At 33.5% G+C, this 7,454-nt stretch overlaps 1 non-coding gene across 1 annotated transcript; it reads left to right on the top strand.

Annotated features, from left to right (window-relative positions):
• The first annotated feature begins 5,669 nt into the window (after positions 1 to 5,669).
• On the top strand, positions 5,670 to 5,810 carry LOC135268437 (U4 spliceosomal RNA). Its single transcript, XR_010336766.1, has one exon. It is a non-coding gene; the product is annotated as a U4 spliceosomal RNA (small nuclear RNA).
• The last annotated feature ends 1,644 nt before the right edge of the window (positions 5,811 to 7,454 follow it).

The raw sequence follows: 7,454 nt of genomic DNA, 5'->3' as shown, positions 1-7,454 counted from the left end.
TTTTCCTTATTTCATTCTCTATATATTTCATCCCAGATATACATTCTGGTGTATTACAGATATTTTGTTTAAAGAAGTATACAAGCTCTGAGGTTAGAGATTGATTATCTTGAATCTGTTTAAGAAGTGAGATAATTGTTTACTATGTTGTAAGCTCTATGAAGATTGATTTATTTTCAGTCTGACCCCACTCTATCATAGACTTTTAGGGGTCTTAGTTGAAGGTCTAAGGTATTTAAAAGGGAAGGCTCCTCTTCTTTGACTAAGTCAAATGGCATTTTTTTTCCCTCCCCAGTCCAGTAAAATGCCAATATCTCTGCTTGGCTCTTTGGTCTTAGTAGTTATTTTTCACTTGATTTATTCCCGTCCCAATTCTTTGAAGCTTTGGTTTAGGCCAATTTCGTGGCCTAAGAAATTGGGCCAAGAAATTGGAAAGAAAAGGCATACCAAATATGAGACTCACTTCTCTGTTGTTCCTTTGTTCTACAGGATTTGCCTGCTTTGGTAGCTCTTAATTGCAGTTTTTGCTTCCATAACCATGTGGGGCTGCTTAAAGCTTCAGGTTGTTACTGATCCAGAGAGAAAGAAGCAATGAAAAATGTTCCCATCCACCTCAATACATTTTTCTTCTTCTGGTGTTACTGACCTTTCAAGTTGGGCTGTCTCTTTTGATGGCTAATGTCTGCAACTACCATGGATATTGTGTTGTCATTTCTGTTGTTTACTATCCAGCTTTTATAGGTTTTCTTGGTCAGTGAGTTGGTTTGATACAAGCTACTTGTCACTTTTACAAACAGAAGGCTTAGAGCTGATGTTCGCACTTAAAAAAATCAATATAATGAAAAAAATCATGGGAGGCTGATTTACAAAAAAAAAAAATAATATATATATATATGACAGGAAACAATGGGCTTTATTTGGCCCTAAGTAATATAGCCAAAAGGTTAACAGTGTCAGCATAAGTAACTGTTTAAGTCAGAGAAAAGAAATATACCTGCTAGTCTTAGGGACTAAAAATATAAGAGTTTTCAAACCTTGATACTAAAATGGGGAAAGATGGTTAAAAACCATATAATAAGAGAAATGCTTGAGTGCACAGAGCAAGCTTGGTCTGATTGAGAGTAGTTATGAATAGGGGTTGAGATGGAATTAAAGAAGGCTTCAATGGGGAAAGTAGAAATGATCTGAATTGATATGAAGATCTAGACAATTTTGGAAAGTATTAAATTGGTGCAAAAGTAATTGCGGTTAATAGCAAAACCACAGTTACTTTTGCACCAACCTAATAGATATTGCCTAAATTGAAAAATAAAACTTTTAACCATTTAGGCTATCCAACACAGCCCTGGGGTCTTCCAGAAAGTGTTAAGTCACTTATAATACTCAAGGTTATATGAGTTGATCACAGATACTGAAATCATAAAGGAAATTTCTTAAATAGGAGGTGAATTGCATTATGATAGAAAAACAAAAATTATTATTATTATTTTATTGAGAGTGAATGATATGCCTGCTGCTATGTAAGCATCTTAAATTAAATATATATTTAATACTTATGAGTACAATACTTATAGAATGCTTAAAAGTTGAGGAATTAGATCTAATTTTTATTCTCACTCTACAAATGAGGAAACAGATATTGAGGATAAATAATTGGCCTAGTGTCAAACAGCTAGTTAAGGGAGGAGGTGTGACTTGAACCCAGGTAACCTATCTCCTGAGACCACTCTTTTAGGCATCATATTACACTGTTCAAGTTAAGATTGGTTAACTTTATAAGCTGTTAAATATCCTGAAATAGGTGGAATATAAACAATGACAGTTATATTAACAATGTGTAGTTTGCTTGTTTACCCTTAGAATAATGTTCAAATAAAATAGTCACAGATTCTATGTTATTTGCTGTGTACTTGGTTTAACAAATCAATATAAGAAACAAAGGCTATGCCCTAACAGTTTCTTTTCTAAAGAATACATACATAAAAGCATTTAGGATACTGTAGTGATATATAAAATTTGCCAATCTGTATGTGCATATGTGTGTATATAAAATAAATTTACCATACATGTAGCCATTTTATATCTTAATATACCCTTACATAATTACAGTAGTGAACTTGATGGAACTTGGAAATGCTATTTATTACTATTTTAATACCTACCTTGACTATCCTGGCTGATTTTTAAAAATCATTTTTAAAAGCACACTTTTAGAACTTGCTAGGCAAATGATTCTAAGGTTCTTTTTGTTATCCAAGTTATCATTTCCATAACCTTTGCCAGAATGTTCTCTCTTATTTACAGCTGAAATCCTTCAATAGAAACCAAAATATATATGCCTCTATTGCTATACCAAATGAAAGCAGGTTTCATCCATTATATGTTTGGACCTATTTGATGCCAGCCAGTTAACAAAAATTAACCTTTACCTAAAGATGTCTTTATAATAATTTTTGTGTTCAATTTCTCATATGTTGAAGAATCTATCTTTAATTTTGCCTCTTATGATTAATATGAGGACCCACAATAGAAAGTAACTGAAAGTAGGCATTAGATTTAAGCAAAATAACATTAAAAAGTGCTATTCTACTTCAGTACAATTATGACAGCTTGATCTCCTTAATTAACTCTGTAACTACATTTCAAAGTTTCTCATAGAGTCCTTGACACAATTGTTTCAGGGTTTGTTTTAAAGCCTGTTTTTGTCTTTAATTTTAAAAAATTTCAAAGGAGTCTGGTATTTCAGAAAACTGTCAAAATGTGTGAAACGTATTTATAAGAATGCATAGTTTCATGAATTGGCATCATTTGCACACATTATTATTTTTTCAGGTTTTTCACTACATATAAAGAAGGATAAGAATTATGTGTGGGGGAAATATTATGGTTGTCACAGAGTAAAGGGGATCATCCAGTATCTTTGACTTTTTTCCAGAAGAAATTAAGAGAAGAATTCATCAAATGTTAATGTTAAGAACTCAGAAACTCTGGAATGTTTGTCCAGAGTCCCAGGCCTCAGAGCAAATGCTCTTATGCTGCTGGGCTCCAGGGAAAGATTTCAGCCAAAGTCAATATGAACAGAAACTCCATCTGACTGAGATTGTGGAAACAGCTGTAACCACTTAGCTGGAAAACCACCTTAGATTCCTCTCCCAGAATACGCTGATGACATGGGAGATGGGGAGCAGGAAAGCTCTGTCAGGATCTCTCTTCAGCTGTGGTCAGAAAAAAATATTTTCTTTCCCTGAAAGCTGTAAATAGATAGGTTCGTCACTGATCATAATAAACCACCATTACTCCCCCAGATTTTTTTCTCCTTAATTTGCCCACGTCTCTTCCTTTCTTTGTATATTAATCAGTATTTGTTTTAAGTCATCTTTTATGTGAAGGTTTTAAAAAGATCCACTTGAGCTTAGATACATCTTCTAAATGTGATTGGATCGGATTCACATTAGTATTAGAGACCAGCATGGTCTGTGGATGTTTAATTCTGATAAGTTTTCAATTTGTGAAAATATACATAATTCTTAGGTTTGAGATTTTATTTGCCTCTTATTGTTCTTCATGGTAGCTTTTTTGCATGGTTCTTAGAAGAAAATAAAAGATGCTACCAGAAACAACAACAAAAAAATGTTTTTTTCAACTTTACTGAGGTATGATCAATAATTAAAATTGCATATATTCAAGTTGTACAAATGGATGATTTGATATATGTATACAATGTATGTATACATATATTGTTAAATATTCATTGCAATCAAGCTAATTAACATATTCATGTTCTTACAGAGTTACTTTTTTGTGTGGTAAGGACACTGAAGACCTACCCTCTTAGCAAATTTCACATATACAACACAATACATTATTGTTAACTACAGGCACATTGCTGTACATTAGATCTCTAGAACTTACTTATCCTGAATAACCAAAACTTTGTACCTCTTGATCAACATCTCCCCTTATCTTCCTTTCTCCAGCTCCTGGTAACCTTCATTCTGGTAACAGGGCAAAGGGGATCATCTTTGTTTCTATGAATTTGTTTCTATGAATTTGACATTTTTAGAGCTGCATGAGTTCACTTATATATGGTATCTAAAATAATAACAAATAGATTTTGACTCAGTTTGGGGAAATTGATTCTTGACCTTGTAATTACGGATTTAAAAACGATCACTAGTCTAGCTCAGGCAGGGAAGAAACGTCAGAAATCGGGACAACTAAAAGGAAATGGCAAGCCAAAAATTGCATTATTTTGCTTCTGAACATTCTGTATAAGATAATTGCATAGCCAAAGTATGGAATGTTGACATTCATATATTGACCTAGACCAAAACAAGTAAAATATATGTATACGTGTGTGTATAAGCGTCATTTTGTCTTTGTTTTAATGCGTATTTGATTATTTAAGTTTCAAAAAGATTTCATAATTTTGAGATGAATTCAGTTCTGGGCTCAAGTGTCAATATATAACATGGATTATTAAAATATATCAGCTAAATTTTAAGCATCATTTTTAAAATGGCTTGCATTATTGAGCACTCTACTTCCAAATTAACGAGTATTATCCTAAAATGATTTTTCTTCAAAAAGTGTGAGGTGTATTCCATTCATTTGTTTCAGATGTTCACTGTGTTGCAATTGACTCCAAAAATGTTGACCTCAGCAACTAGAAAACTATACGGACCACTTTTGGGGAACTGAGTTGCTTTGGAAATTTCTGAGGACCCCCCAAAATGTCTCAAATGGCTAAGAAATTGAAGATAAGTATAGGCAGGTTGATTTGAGGGAAGACATAAACTTACAGATCTAGGGGGAAGAAATAAGGTAGAAGTAGGTAATGACTGAGTCTGCATGGGGAATTAGTTTAAGGTGCTTAACCAAGACATAAGAATGAATCACTAGGAGAAAAAAGTGTGTCAGGAGCTTTCCCAGGAGTAAAATTATAGATTTCCCAAGGCTAGGCCATTTCTGAAAGCCAGAAGAATTTACCCCAAGCTGCAGGACAACTGATAGGATATGGAGGTTCCAGCAGAAGACATCCAATTACTAATCTCCCAAGCAACAGTGGAGTGTAGCTACCCAGAGGGATGCAGTGCTGGTGATCAAGCATCTGGCATCAAGGAGACAAAAATCCTGGCTCTACCCTTTATTAATTGTGTCATTCTGCATAAGATAAGTGATTTTTCTAAGCCTTAGTTCCTTTGTCTTTAAAATGTTGGTCTGAGAATTAAATGAGGTTCTATCTGTAATAAATACATCTCTATTATCACCAACCCTCAAAGATGCATTCGAGCAGGAATGAGATTTCAATTGTCAGGGCCACAGAAAGCCAGATAGAGGAGAGAGCACACAAATTTTCTTTCACTCACATGAAAAAGAACAGCTGCTTCCCATATGGAAATCAGATATTTGGAATTTTTTATGTTATTGCTTTTTATAAGTCTACTGAGTTATCACCCGAAAAGGCTAAAATGCCTTTGATATAAATGTCATGGTTTTTCACTTCTTGCATAAATTGGGAATGAATATATGTAAAAAGAATTCTCTTAAAATAACAGAAATATAGTTATAATTTTCTTATCAACATAGTTGTTGAAGTATGAATTTTATAATTATAATTAAGTAGCAATATGAATATAGACCAGAAGGTAAGATACAAAATGGTAGCAAGCTTTGAGCAGTGGCAGTATCGTAGCCAATGAGGTTTATCCGAGGCGCGATTATCGCTAATTGAAAACTTTTCCCAATATCCCGCCATGACGACTTGAAATATAGTCAGCATTGGCATTTTTTGACAGTCTCTACAGAGACTGAATAAAAAAAAATGGTAGTAATTGTAGCAGTGTAGAATTATAATTGTTTTCATTTCAAAATGTTTTATTATACCATATTTTATATTGTACATTTAGTTACTTTATAGCTTTATTGATTTTGTAGATTTATAATTTATGCGTTAATGCATATATACTTCTCTATACAATCGTATGTACACAGCACAACGTGTGAGTGGCTATGTACCAAAATATGAAGAGTAGTTATGCCTTGGTGATTATGGATAGTTTTCATTTAATCATACTTTCAAGCTTTTCTATGGTTATTTGTAACATAAATTTATCAAAATTAACAGTTATACTGGAAAATGAACAAAATAAGTTATACTCATGGCTGATCTGATTTTATTTATAAATGACAAACTCTTTAGATCCCAATCAAACATTCACAGATCAAGTTTTATTTCTCAGAGTAAAATGATTTAGGATTTTTCCTTTGAGATGAGAAAAGTCCAATAAGGTGCTTGTTTGCAATATATTGGTAAAGGCTACTAATTAAGTACAGCCTTTGTTAAATACTCATTTATTCATGTTCAATAGGAATTAAAATTGGCCTCCAAATGTGACATAAGTAAATGAGTGAGAATGTTAAATAAGAAAATGGTATTAATTAATTAAATGCTGAACCATTTGGTATGATTTAAGTTATTCTGATTGTTACTTCATTTCAAATCAGAAAATTTCTGACTTTCTTAAAAAATAATTTAATAATAACTAAACATTAAATTATTTGACTAAGCCAATGCTATTCAATGGAGCTTGTTATTCCATTCAAAAGCAGGTTTGAATGGAATTTTACATTCTATGACATTCTTGAATAATCTGAGTAAATTCCACTGGTTCTTATCAAACTTGATCTCATCTCTATCTATAGATTATTAAGTAATCTCAGCCAATCTTTTGAGCACCATTGGCAATTTCTAGGTAAAGTCAATTAATGGAAAATATACAGTTATGGTGGTTCATGGATCATAAGTGCGTGTCTTGAAGCTGTCTGCGAAGACATTCCTCTTTTCAGGATAAAAGTGAACCTCGGCCGGGAGCGGTGGCTCACGCCTATAATCCCAGCACTTTGGGAGGCCAAGGCGGGTGGATCACGAAGTCAAGAGATCAAGACCATCCTGGTCAACATGGTGAAACTCGGTCTCTACTAAAAATACAAAAATTAACTGGGCATAGTGGCGCAGCCTGTAGTCCCAGCTACTTGGGAGGCTGAGGTAGGAGAATTGCTTGAACCCAGGAGGCGGAGGTTGCAGTGAGCCGAGATCGCGCCATTGCACTCCAGCCTGGGTAACAAGAGCGAAACTTCGTCTCAAAAAAAAAAAAAAAAAAAAGTGAACCTCACAGAGCTTAAGTTTATCTCAGATTTCAGCTAGTGGTGACTATCTGAAAAATGTTAGCCTATCTAGTACTTATGCTAAATAAAATTACTTAGCCTTCAATATCTGCCATTTGGTATAAATGGCTGTGAAAACACACATAATAATTTTTTAATGTTGGATTTTACTCAGAATGATTCTCCACATTACTTCTGCCTAGCAAGAAAACATCTAATTTAATGATTCATAAATTCCATGGAAATTTGCTATTCAATATGTCTGAGAAAATATTATACAAGCCTGA

This window comes from Aotus nancymaae, unplaced genomic scaffold (assembly GCF_030222135.1).
Source record: "Aotus nancymaae isolate 86718 unplaced genomic scaffold, 86718_ANA_hifiasm-v0.15.2.pri h1tg000040l, whole genome shotgun sequence".
Lineage (NCBI taxonomy): Eukaryota > Metazoa > Chordata > Mammalia > Primates > Aotidae > Aotus > Aotus nancymaae.
Note: the sequence above shows the minus strand (reverse complement) of the source record. Positions and strands in the feature narration are given on the sequence as shown.